Genomic DNA, 13,256 nt, shown 5'->3' on the forward strand with positions numbered 1-13,256 from the left:
TACACCCGAGTCATACGTCTCCAACAATACAGGGATATTGATATCAAGGATGTCCTCTCTTACGAACTGTCTCCTGTCCCAGCCTCCTTGTTTGATGAGAGCGGTGCGATGCGGGCTCAGTTGAAAGCAATCCTGAAGACGAAACTCCAAATTGAGCAATCAAGTCGAATCCAAGGTGTTCCAGATGCTGTCATCATCGATGGATGTGCCATGTTATGGACTGTGCATTGGCCCACAAATGGTACAGTTGAGGATTATGTGATCAAATTCATGGGAACCATCAAATACCACCTGGAGTGTTGTGACGTATACCTGATTTTCGACAGGTACATCAAAATCAGCACGAAACAAATGACGAGTTCCAGTCACGAAGTCATGATTCAAGTCGAAAACATCAACTCAACTTACACACAACACTTCCAGCGCAAAAAGTGGTCCTAAATGTAGCCTACAACAAAGTACAACTGATCGATTTCAACTGTCAGTATCTGATGACCCACATTGTGGACAACCAGACCAAACTGGTGATCACCGGACACCGGAAAAGATCCTACACCAGTACAAGTATGGAACAATTTCATTCTCCAGAGACAGGATCTGAAAACACACCATGAAGAAGCAAATGTCATCATCATCCATCACTTAGAATTGTGTCAGGTGTCAGTGGTAACTCACACATCAAAGTGGTCTGCGACGATACAGATGTCTTTGTCCTGTTGATTCATTTCTACCTCGAGGAAAAGATGACAGTGGATGTCAGCATGGAGAGTTCATGTACTGGGAGGGCGAACGTAGATATTTGCTAAACAGCACTGAAACACAAAAGCATCGCCAAATATCTGCCTGCTGTACATGCTCTGATCAGATGCGATACTGTGTCGTATTTGTTTGGCATTGGAAAGGCCACAGCGCTGAAGGTACTAATGGGCAGACATCATCCCACCTTACTTGGTCAGCTGGAAGCAGATGAGGAAAAGATGACATCTGAGGCAACTACCTACATTGCTGCCTGTTATGATTCCAAAGTCGAAGGTGATATGTCCACACATCGGTATCAGTTATGGAAGTCTAAGATGGCCAACTCCAAGATTACCTCTGCTCCGAAATTGAAGTTGTTGTCCCATCGCATGATGCCTTTGTTCAACATGTACATCGCGCTCATCATCAAGTCATTATATGGAAATCGGCCACTCAGTTAGACCCTCCGAACTTGGATCCCATCAAGTATGGATGGCAAGAAGGTGAGGACGGTGCGACGTTGTATCCAACCACACTTCTACCTGATGTGTCTGCTGCACCAGTCACCATACTGCAGCTGATCAAGTGTGGATGCTCCACCAGCCGGCCATGTTCCACCGGGAGGGGTGGTTGTGTGGCAGCACAGATGTCATGTTCGATGATTTGCAGTTGTAATGCTAGATCAGACTGTTGTAACGAAAAGACAAGGGCAGTAGCTGCTAATCACGACGACGATGATGAAGATTGAACATAATGTAGAACATTGCATCCTTAACAAAGTTAACATGTTTGCCTAAAAATAAAAGGTAATTTCAAAATCATATACATGTACATACAAACTTTAAGACATAACATAAAGTCATAGTCAACTATCCACATGTATCCGGATATATTTGTGTAAAAATCGTATTCCAATATAATCATCAATTCATTGATCATTGCAAGTAAGTTACTTCAGCTGTCATTGACTATTATTGGATGAAGTATTAATATTTGAGGGTTCATCAAATTCAATTTCTTACTCAAAGTGATCAGTGGAACTGCAAAATAGCCATCTTTCATATTAAAATGGTGGCCATCTTGAAAATATGAGACAGGTATTATATATACACCTTCAATTTTATCATTATCAGATTCCTTGACAATGAAAACATAATAGTAGACACCAAAATTGTGTTTGTAAGTGCATTAGAAGTGAATATATAGCCCAAAACAGAATTTATCGAGTCGGTGGTGGCCATTTTGTTTTTCGCCTCTAAAAAAAATTCCTTAAGGGTGTGAGTCTGGCACCCGGCTGATTCTGATTCAGGATAGCTCAGAGATGATGAATCAACCAAAAAAAAAAAAAAAAAAAAAAAAAAAAAAAACTTCATAATGACGTCCCAACATGCTTTTTCACATTTCAGCTGGACTATAGAGTAAGAGAATCAATTTGGATGATTTGAGAAATAATTTAAAGCCATTTATGTTTTCAATTTTTGTGAGACCTTCTGGTGTAATTTTTTTAACAAGGGGCCTCACCAAGTTTAAATCCAGCACTGGCCTTATGCAGTATATTTTGAAAGAGGTGAAACTCTGCAGTTAAACTTGCAGAACTCTTTATTTGATTGTAAACACTTAGCTTATTTTATTCAAGTGACAAAAAAACCTGCGGCTTCAATCAACCATCATTGCCCTTTACACCATATCGAGAACAGGAATATTGGGACAATGAGAAAGTGGGAAAAGCTGCATTGTAACAGAATATTTTTTCAATTCTTTTTTCCACAAGAGGGCCTCATATGACAGACAGTTTTGTCAAAAACACCATGCAACATTTCCCTTAAAGATATGCGGAATAAATATTTGGTAGAATGCAGGATAAGCTAATAGTTTACCTAAATACATAAGGGACTTCTACAAATCCCATTATATACATGGTTGTTATTGTTGTTGTTTTGTATATAGTCTATCTTAATGGTTAGGGTGGTGGGCTTGGGATCCTCGGGTCCTGAGTTCAAATCCCACTTGACTTGACTTGACTGTGGAATTAATACCAGGTGGGGTTGACTCAGCCTGTCATCCTTCCGAGGTCGGCAAAATGAGTACCAGCTTGCTGAGATTATTGAACCATTCGAGTAACCTGTGTTGGAGTGGTAACCCATCCAGGATTGTACCCAATAGCCCAGGAGACTGCTTAGGCAGCACCAATGCTCTGCCACAGAGTATGGTCCCAATGGATAGATGGATGGATGTAGTCTGTGTCTGCTGGTTGCATCATTTCTTGAAGCGCAGCTGGGCTGCTGATTTAGTGCCCCATGCCCCTAAACTGGTACTTACTTGCCAACCTCAAAAACCCAGTGTTATTTCAACAGCATGGCAGGGGCTCAAACTCAAGACCCTAAGATCTCGTCAGCCATCTTAACTGTAATGCCAACACCAGGCTTATAAACTTAGTCAAAGGTCAGCAATGGGTAAATATAACATATTGATTGTGAGCACGTGGTGATTTGCCTAATTTTTATCCTGAAAAGGATAAATATTAAAACATTACAGCTGTGTCTGATATATAAAGAGATTGATGGGGCATGAAAGCCTCAACATTGAAGACATTTAAATTTAGCAGGATATCAAAAGCACTGTCTCCTTAGTACACTTATCTTGAATAAAATTACATAAAATCATCCAATAGATCGAGATCTCTTCTTAATATCGACTTTGCTTTGAATTCCTCAGAAGCTGTGCATACAAATTGGCAGTTGCTCTTTCACTACTTTTCTGCAGATCCTTCTTGAAGGGTCCCCCTCCCCTCATAATGGAATGTGGCTTATGTCACCACTATCCACAAGAAGCGTGCCAAGACAGATTCTCAGAACATGTTAAATTTTTTTCCTGTAACCAGCAAAGCAGGGGATCAATAATCTTATCTGACCTTAACAGGTTAAGGGCTGTTAACTCATTAATATCAGATCACAAATTTGGTTTCTGTCCTGGCCACTCCACCTTAGACATGCTCATTCTTTCAACTGTATCCCTATCTGAGCAGACAGGATAAGCATAGGTAGTGTACTCACCTTTGAGTTTTTTAATGGTTTATTTAATACAGGTATTGAGACTCGTGGAAGAACAGAACAACATAACGCAATGAACCAACAGACAAAATGGGGCAAAGACAAAACAGTGGGACAAAATAGTTGCAGACTTACCCATTTAAAATGCCAAGTCAATACCTGCTCCCTCCATTTTCCCACACGGAATATACCTTCCCTCCGGCAGGAGTGACATACTGGTGGTGAAAGTCAAACCGCACAGTCTCGTCACACTTGCAGGGAGGGGGGGGGGGTATATATATTTAACAGCCATGATATGTTTGACCCTGGGTATCCTTGATATACAGACATTGCCTTATTTTAATATTTTAGTTAGATATTCCTGACATAATAAGATCTGACAACAAACTTAAAGATGATTTATGTGGGGTTGTTTTACAATCCTATCTGAAACAATGGCTCACGATTCTGGAAACCGAGGTTAAAATCTCAAATATCATAAATATTTATCTATCGTGTAGTGTGTTCTCATCTCGTATTTCAAATTTAAGTCCAATGATGTCAACTCTCTCTGTCATACAAGTGATTTCTTCACCAACTCTTTCATGAGCCTACAATCAATTTTAAAAATATAAACTTGTCTTTAAGGTCCACAGAATCAGAAAATCATGTTTAGTTTAATGAATAGATATGGCCTCACTTAACACTTAATCGTTGTTCTTTTCTTAAATAAATATCTTGGAAGGAAGATTTTAATGTTTTTAGTATCCTTTTATGCTTGATTGCCCCCCCCCCACCCCGCACCCCTTAAAAAGAGATGGCGATGTGATTACATCATATATCACACGACCCTCCACGACATCTTGAGGATACTTTTTCTGCGGGACTTGTGTTTACATGTGTGCGGAATACATATGCGCTGAACTATGCACTGAACTAGTTGTAGCAATGCAACCAAAGATGGTGTGAGTATGCATGTTTTCCAAGTGTCCAGCTGTAAGGAAAGTATGGTTAGCCAAGGTAAAACTGACCAGAGGAAAGTGGCATGGCCGAACTGCTTCAAGCGTCATTTGCAGAGCTCAGTTTGTAGATAATTTGTACGATACCGGCCTGTATTCCCAGTTTGGCATGAGTAAATTGAAGCGCTTAAAAGCCAACATGATCCCACAAGGATTAGAGATAATTCAAATATATGGAGAAGACTGAAATGGACAGAACAGCTGCTGGAAAGTGTGAGAAACTGAGGGTAAGTTGCATTATTTTTTTCACATTTCTATTTACTATCAGCCATGATCACTACCACTTTGGAAATCAATCAGTAATTTTCGACATTATGTATCAGACATATGTACAGGTACAGCCGTATCAGACATACATATAATACAGCCGTAAGCAAGGCTAATAGTAATATATGTGTAAGTTCTATGTACCAAGCAGATCGATAATCTACAGAAATGGAGAAAACGATGAAATTATGTTGAATCCCCATGGGCATGGTGCATAGTTTGACAGCAACAAACAACTCTCACATTGTCATGCCTGTTATTTTTAGAAACGTGTTCCACCAGGCTGGTGCGGCGGGTACAAACATTCAGGGCTAGAAAAACATTGTGTACGATAATTATTTCCCGACTTCTATTTTTTAGTTTTTTGAGTTGTGATTTTCCCGCACATTACCCGAAGGGTGATTGTGTCACCCCCTCCCGCACCCCCAACAGTGACACACACACACACACACTCACAATTTTACCGTGAGTAAACTTACACATGCAATTCAGACAACTCATCAAAAAAACCTCACCCTTCCCCATCTTTGCTCCTCCCTCTCCCCTCCTCCAACTCCAAGCCTTCCCTTCTCAACCAGAAGGCAGTGATTGCCTCCCTGCACTCAAGACTTCATGTCCTCCCTCTCACTGAAAGTCCTCAACCCCCCACCCTCCAAAAGTTGTCCCATCTTTACTCTCACCCTCCTCCCGCTCATAAAAGCAAACGGACATTCCCATGTCGAAACAGTGGACCATGTAACACTTTCTGCTCCCCGATCATGACATCACCGACTTCACAGAAACCTGTCGGGGCCATTCAAAAATTACCGAATACATTTTTTTGCCCAAATTTGACACTCCCGCTCCCTTGTAACGCTTCAATAGATACCCCCAAAAATATTATAGAACACTCGATGAAGACACCCCCACCCCCGTTTCATCCCTTAACGCCCAGATGATATTTATCCCATTGTCCTTTTCTGTGACTACGAATTATATTTGAAAAAGTAAAGGCGGTACAGTGCACTGTCAATAAGAACAGGTAGCAGTCAGAAAATCCATGTAATGACGTCATCGGACCAATTGCTCAGAGTAATGAAATCGTTTCTAAATATATTCAATTGCTTGCATTTTCAAATGGGATTAAGTGTTCGGGTTGGAATAGCAATGATGGAATTTAAATAAAGCAATTGGTGGGGTACAAAATGTAAACTCTTCAGCCTGGCGAAGGTATGCGCTTTACCGAGTGATGTAAATATTAATACAAGAAGTGCTACATCAAAATACCACGAAACTCTACATTTACCACATTCTAGGTCTATGATTTACCACTTTCCAGTTGTTATTGCCGAGTTTTTCTTCAAAGTCGTCTCGATTGTTGTGAATGCCAGGTATTTCATGACTGATGTCGTCCCCAATTTCCACCTCGGGTTCATAGATGTACAGTCTGACAGCACCTTCTACGTTATGATTTTGACTCTTGTCATAATCTGAGAATTGTTTATCAGAAAATTATTCGTCAAATTCACTTTCTCACGCATCAGAAGTGAGTTGTGTGGCCATTATCCATTGCGTGCTGAGTCAATATTTTCCTCGATGATGTCACGCAGATGACATTAATAACCATGTGAGTTTTCTGGAATTTTTAAGAGCGGTAACCACCTGGTTGGCTTTTCTAACTGCAACACCTCAAAGAATGATTAGGATAAGAAACCACGTTCAGTTCTTTGTAACTTAGAAATCGATATAATCACATCAACAACGAAAAAATTCTGATTCTATGGACCTTTAAAATTAAAGCAATGGGGGACAAAGCATGGAAAGATAAGAGGGCAAAAGAACAGAAAGGAGGCGGAAGAAAGCCGAGAGACCACAGACCTGTCGGTGATGGCGAAGTGATAGGCTCTTCGACTCAGCTTCATTGAAGGAGATTCCAATGATGTTAAAGGCCTTGGTTTCCATGGCATCAAGCTGAGGAAGATGTGAGGCAGGGGAGCCAGCCAAGAGGGGACAGCAGTACTCCATCAAGCTGTGGATGAAAGCTTAGTAGGTGGACAGGAGTACAGGTGTGCCAAGGAAGGTCTTTGTAAAATGGAGGATGCCCAGTGGGTGGCTCGATTTGGAGGCCAACTTTGAAATGTAGTTTGCCCAAGAAAGATCATGGCTCATGGTGAGACCCAGAAGGCCGATGCTTCATTGACAAAACCACATCTGGCATAGTTCAGGCTCGACGACGAAGAAGATAATGGGTTCTGGCATTGACAGAATCTATGATATAGCACACATCCTGATTATATATATATATATATATATATATATATATATATATATATATATATATATATATATATATATATATATATATATATATATATCTTCTTCTTCTTCTTTCGGCTGCTCTCGGTAGGGGTCGCCACAGCGGATCATCCGTATGATCCGCATCGTGATTTGGCACATGTTTTACGCCGGACGCCCTTCCTGACGCAACCCTGGTCGCCTCTTACAACACAGGGATATGGTACACCTATTTTAACCGGGTATACACCAGCCCAGTATACTGGTACTCATTTCGCTGACCTCGGAAGGATGACAGGCTGAGTCAACCCCCTGGTGTATTAATTCAGTGGCCCAACGGGGCTTGAACTCAGGACCTTTTGGATCCCAAGTCACTGCCCTAACCACTGCGCCAACACCAGGATATATATATATATATATATATATATATATATATATATATATATATATATATATATATATATATATATATATATATATATATATATATATATATATATATATATATATATATATCTCAAATGTGACAAAATTCCAAATATTCCTTTTTGCATCTGTATTGTGTGGAATCAAATTATATTTTCGAGAATGTATTGTTCTTCTGTTTCCTATTTCCTTTCATTCCTTTATTAACATCTTATCGATCATATTGTGAACCGATAATTATCATCGGATATGAGCAAAGATGAAACAGACACTGACAATCCATCCATTAGGACCATACTCTGTTCAGAGCATCGGTGCTGCCTAAGCAGTCTCCTTGGCTATTGGGTACAATCCTGGTGGGGTTACCACTCCAACACACGATACCAGCATGCTGGCACTCATTTTGCCGACCTCAGAAGGATGACAAGCAAAGTCAACTCCACCTGGTATTAATTCAACAGTCGAGTGGGATTTGAACTCAGGATCCTCAGATCCCAAGCCCACAACCCTAACCATAAGCAACACCAGGCATACACTGACAATGATGCCCATCAAGCCTCCTCTCATGTCCAGGAAAGAAAATAAATATTTGTAAACACATGTTTCAATCCTTTGACCTTGTTCTATATTTTTGATCATGCTTTCCTTGCATTTACAGAGGCTTCAGAAAGTATTCACACCCCTTGACTTTTTCACATTTTGTCATGTTATAGCCTGAATTTAAAATGGATGAAATTGAAATTTTTTGTTACCAATCCACATAAAATACCCCATAAAGACAAAATGAAAACATTGTTATGGTTGTGGAAATTCGCAAACCACCATTCAGGTTCCCCAGTTATCAGTTATTTCAATAAGTGCGTGTTCCAGGTTAGATTTCCCCACCGATGTATAAAGGGATTTATTCGTGTGCCGGGCTGTGAATCTTTGAGTTATCCGTTATTCTGTAATATCTTTTATTTCAAACAAACAACATCTCTACAACCACGCCACCTCCAACACAACGCCAAAGTCTACAACCACGTCATCTCCACAACACAGTGCCCTCCTCAGCAAACAGCGGCAAAATGCCATTGTTACGAACTCGCGGCGCAACAGGAAAGCCACATTCCAGCATCCGTGTGCAGTCAGCCCTGAAGCGGCTGATTTGCATAAGTGGATGAGAACGACCTCTACCGAGAAAGGAACTGTCCAATCAGTAGTGAAAGGGGCAGAGCCAGCCGGGGGTGAAGGGTTGAAGGTTAAAAGAGGGCAGGGTCGAGCCTCGGGTGGGAGGTGAAAGAGCGAGCGCCCCCGGACCCGATAAAAGGCCGTGCTGGAACACCGAGAAGTCAGTTGGGCTGGGTCGTTGGAGAGGGGAGAAGTCACCAGGGGCAGTCGTCAGTGGAGAGTCGTCAGCCGGAGACAGAGCGCGTCGAACAGCCGGAGACGGAGCGCATTGACAGCCGGAGACGGAGCGCGTCGAACAGCCGGAGTCGAGCAAGCTACGTCACGGTCCGAGCAGACGGCCCCGGGTCGGTCGAGCGACGCTGAGGAGTGAGTGGGTCCTGAAAGAGCATAAACTCTAAAAGAGCAAGGCCCGTTCGCTCCTCTGAAGCGTCGTCGGCCACGCCCGATCGACCAGGCCGCGGGGAAGGCCAAGCAACCAAGGAGAGCCACCCGCCAAGCTGCTCAAGCGAATGGCGCGTTTTGCGACGCCCCAGATGGAACAGAGACAGATACCGAGGATCGCCAAACAAAAACCCATCTCATTTTCTAATGATTCTCATTTTCAAAAACCCATCTAACAAATCTCATTTTAATCCATTTAAAATTCAAGCTGTAACACAACAAAATGTGAAAAAGTGAAGGGGTGTGAATACTTTCTGAAGGCACTGTAAGCACATGTTTAGGGAAAGGCAGTTTTACAATACTAGCACATAGATGCACCCATCGGAAGTGGCAGGGTAGGTCATGTTATTATCCTCTCATGGGTATTTTCAGCAGATTACAGTAGATCTCGGCTCGGGTCCGTCAGTCTGTGGGGGATGCAATAAGCACATAATGCCTCAAGAACGTCAGGTTTTCTCCCTTTAAATTTTGTGTTAAACAGCAGTAGCAGTTGTTTAAAAGTGTAATCACATGTGTTTGTGATTTATAAAAAACCTTCCACCCCTACTGGAAGGTAGTGATGCTGGATGAGCTCCTTTAGAGCCAACCAACATCTATACCTGGAGAGTAGATAGATGCCACCAGATTCTTGAAGTCTACAGAAACACTCATGATGGTAAAGAGAAAAATTAACCCCAAACTGAATTGATGAAGTCCCGGGACAACAACGATCATGTTTTCTGCTGATTGTCATTGGGGCAGAAGCGATAAGTGTGCAACTGATGACAACAAACTTAAACTGTGTGAAATACAGTTTACCACGGGTACATGGAATGTGAGAACACTTAATGTGTCAGGAAGACGAGTAGAACTGATATATGAACTAGAAAACTACAATTGAAATATTCCAGGAATTTCTGAAATGAGATGGATTGGGCAAGATTTTCTGACACATAGAGGGCAAAAGTTATGGTATTGCAGAGAAGAGACAAGACATGAAAAAGGCATAGCTTTTATGGAACATAAGAACACACTAAAATAAGTGCTTTTGACCATCATGTAACCCTCAGTTCTCTTGTCAACTTTTGTTAAGATTGGATAAGTCCAAATCTGTGCATAACTTTTTGAGATATCATGCTGTGGGTGAGCAGAGAGACTAAACGCCAAACAAAACAAAAAAATTACTCCGAGAGTGACGCTTGGAAAAACAGAATAAAGTAGAATGGCACTCAGTAGAGTGCATACCTCCACCAGGCTGAACAGTTTACGGTTTCTATCCCTCTGATGGCTGGATTTGAGCCAAAATTGAATCGGCTTGTTCTTGTCACCGAACCAACTCATCCACCGACTTTTGTCACAACTTGTCCACAACATGTTGAGATATATATATATATATATATATATATATATATATATATATATATATATATATATATACACACACACACACACACACACACACACACACACACACACACACACACACACACACACACACACGCACACACGCACACACACACACACACACACACACACACACACACACACACACACACACACACACACACACACACATATACATACACCACATGGCCAAAAGTATGCGACACCTTCTAATTAGTGGATTCGGCTAATTCAGCCATACCCATTGTTGACAGGTGTATAAAATCAAGCATACAGCCATGCAATCTCCATAGACAAACATTGGCAGTAGAATGGGCCATACTGAAGAGCCCAGTGACTTTCAACGTGGCACTGTCATCGGATGCCACCTTTCCAACAAGTCAGTTCATGAAATTTCTGCCCTACTAGAGCTTTTGCGGTCAACTATAAGTGCTGTCTCTGTGAAGTGGAAACATCTTGGAGAAACAAGATCAGCCGTGAAGTGGTTGGCCACACAAGCTGAAATAATGGGACCGTTGAGTGCTGAAGCGCATAGCAGGGAAAAATCGTGTCGTCAGTTGCAGCACTCACGACCAAGTTCCAAACTGAATCTGGAAGCAATGTCAGCACAAGCACTGTTCGGTGAGAGCTTCATGAAATAGGTTTCCTTGGCCGAGCAGCCGCATACAAGCCGAAGATCGCCATGCGTAATGCCAAGCATCGGCTGGAGTGGTGCAAGGCTCACCGCCATTGGACTCTGGAGCAGTGGAAACACGTTATCTGGAGTGATGAATCACGGTTCACCATCTGGCAGTCCGGCAGACGAATCTGGGTTTGGCGGATGCCAGGAGAATGCTGCCTGCCCGAATGAACAGTGCCAACTGTAAAATTTGGTGGAGGAGGATGGTCTGGTCTGGGGCTGTTTTTCATGGTTTGGGATAGGCCCCTTACTTCCAGTGAAGGGAAATCTTAATGGAACAGTATATAATGACATTCTAGACTATTCTGTGCTTCCAAATTTGTGGCAACAGTTTGGGGGAAGGCCATTTCCTGTTTCAGCATGACAATTACCCCATGCACAATGCGAGGTCTGTACAGAAAGGGCTTGTCAAGATCGGTGTGGAAGAACTTGACTGGCCTGCATAGAACCCTGACCTCAACACCATCAAACACCTTTGGGATGAATTGGAATGCTGACTGCGAGCCAGACCTAATCGCCCAACATGAGTGCCTGACCTCGCTCATGCTCTTGTGGCTGAGTGGAAGCAAATCCCCACAGCAATGTTCCAACATCTCGTGGAAAGCCTTCCCAAAAGAGTGGAAGCTGTTATAGCAGCAAAGGGGGGACCAACTCCATATTAATGCCCATGATTTTGGAATGAGATGTTGATGACGAGCATGTGTCCACATACTTTTGGCCATGTAGTGCATATATATATATATATATATATATATATATATATATATATATATATATATATATATATGTAGAAATGTATATAGTTTTTGACCCGATCTCTCAATTTTAGAAATTCGGCCGATGTTGACCTTTTGACCACATAAATAATTGGAGATTGAATTCAGTGACCTGATATGCAAATCCAATTCAAATTTCAAGTCAAATGGATGAAAACTGAGGATTTTAGAAAGTACACCTAAGTTGTTGACCGTTGGCCTATGTTGACCTTTTGGCCCAAGGTTGACCTCAAAATCAAAAGGTCGTTGAATTAATTGACCTGATGTGCAAATCCTGTTCAAATTTCAAGTCAATGCAATGAAAATTGAGGATTTTAGAAAATTTGGCCCAAATTGGCCTATTGGCCTGCGTCGACCTTTTGGCCTGTTTACCTCAAAATTAGTAGGTTGTTGAATTCAGTGACCTGATATGCAAATGCTCTTCAAATTTCAAGTCAATTGGATTAAAATAAACGATTCTAGAAAGTTGGCCTATGTTGACCTTTTGGTCTATGTTGATGTTTTGGCCTATGTTTACCTCAAAATTGTTAGGTGGTTGAATTCAGTGACCTTATATGCAAATGCTCTTCAAATTTCAAGTCAATGGTATGAAAATTGAGGATTTAAGAAATTGCCCCTAAGTTATTTACCTTTGGCCTGTGTTGACCGAAAAAATAATTGGGGATTGAATGCAGTGCCCTAATGTGAAAATCCTCTTCAAAATTCAAGTCAATTGGATGAAAATTGAGGATTTTAGAAAGTTAACAAAGTTGTTGACCTTTGGCCGATGTTGCCCTTTTGACCTCATAATCAATGGGCTTTTTGCTTATGATGAAATCTACCAGGTGGTGAAGTTTCCTGAAGATCGGTTTAAAATTGTGAGCTGGAGGTGACTGATATACAAACAGACAGACAGACAGAACAAACCGGTAGGCGACATGGGTGGTCGCTATATAATTACATACTAGTCATACAGTTTTTTGACGGATCGGGCTGAAGATTTTTGACAAAGAGGTTGATTATAGTGCGCATAAAAGCGCGGAAGCCGATTTTTGATTTTCGAAAAAAAAAAATT

General features: G+C 41.5%; 1 protein-coding gene across 6 annotated transcripts in view; it reads right to left on the reverse strand.

Moving 5' to 3' along the window:
- The window catches only part of LOC147024710 (phosducin-like protein 3), a 60,302-nt gene that overhangs the window by 4,880 nt on the left and 42,166 nt on the right, over positions 1–13,256 (reverse strand). The window lies entirely within an intron of this gene.

The sequence above is a fragment of the Eptatretus burgeri genome, chromosome 6, assembly GCF_056783735.1.
Source record: "Eptatretus burgeri isolate ZD-2024b chromosome 6, Ebu_testis_v1, whole genome shotgun sequence".
Taxonomy (NCBI): domain Eukaryota; kingdom Metazoa; phylum Chordata; class Myxini; order Myxiniformes; family Myxinidae; genus Eptatretus; species Eptatretus burgeri.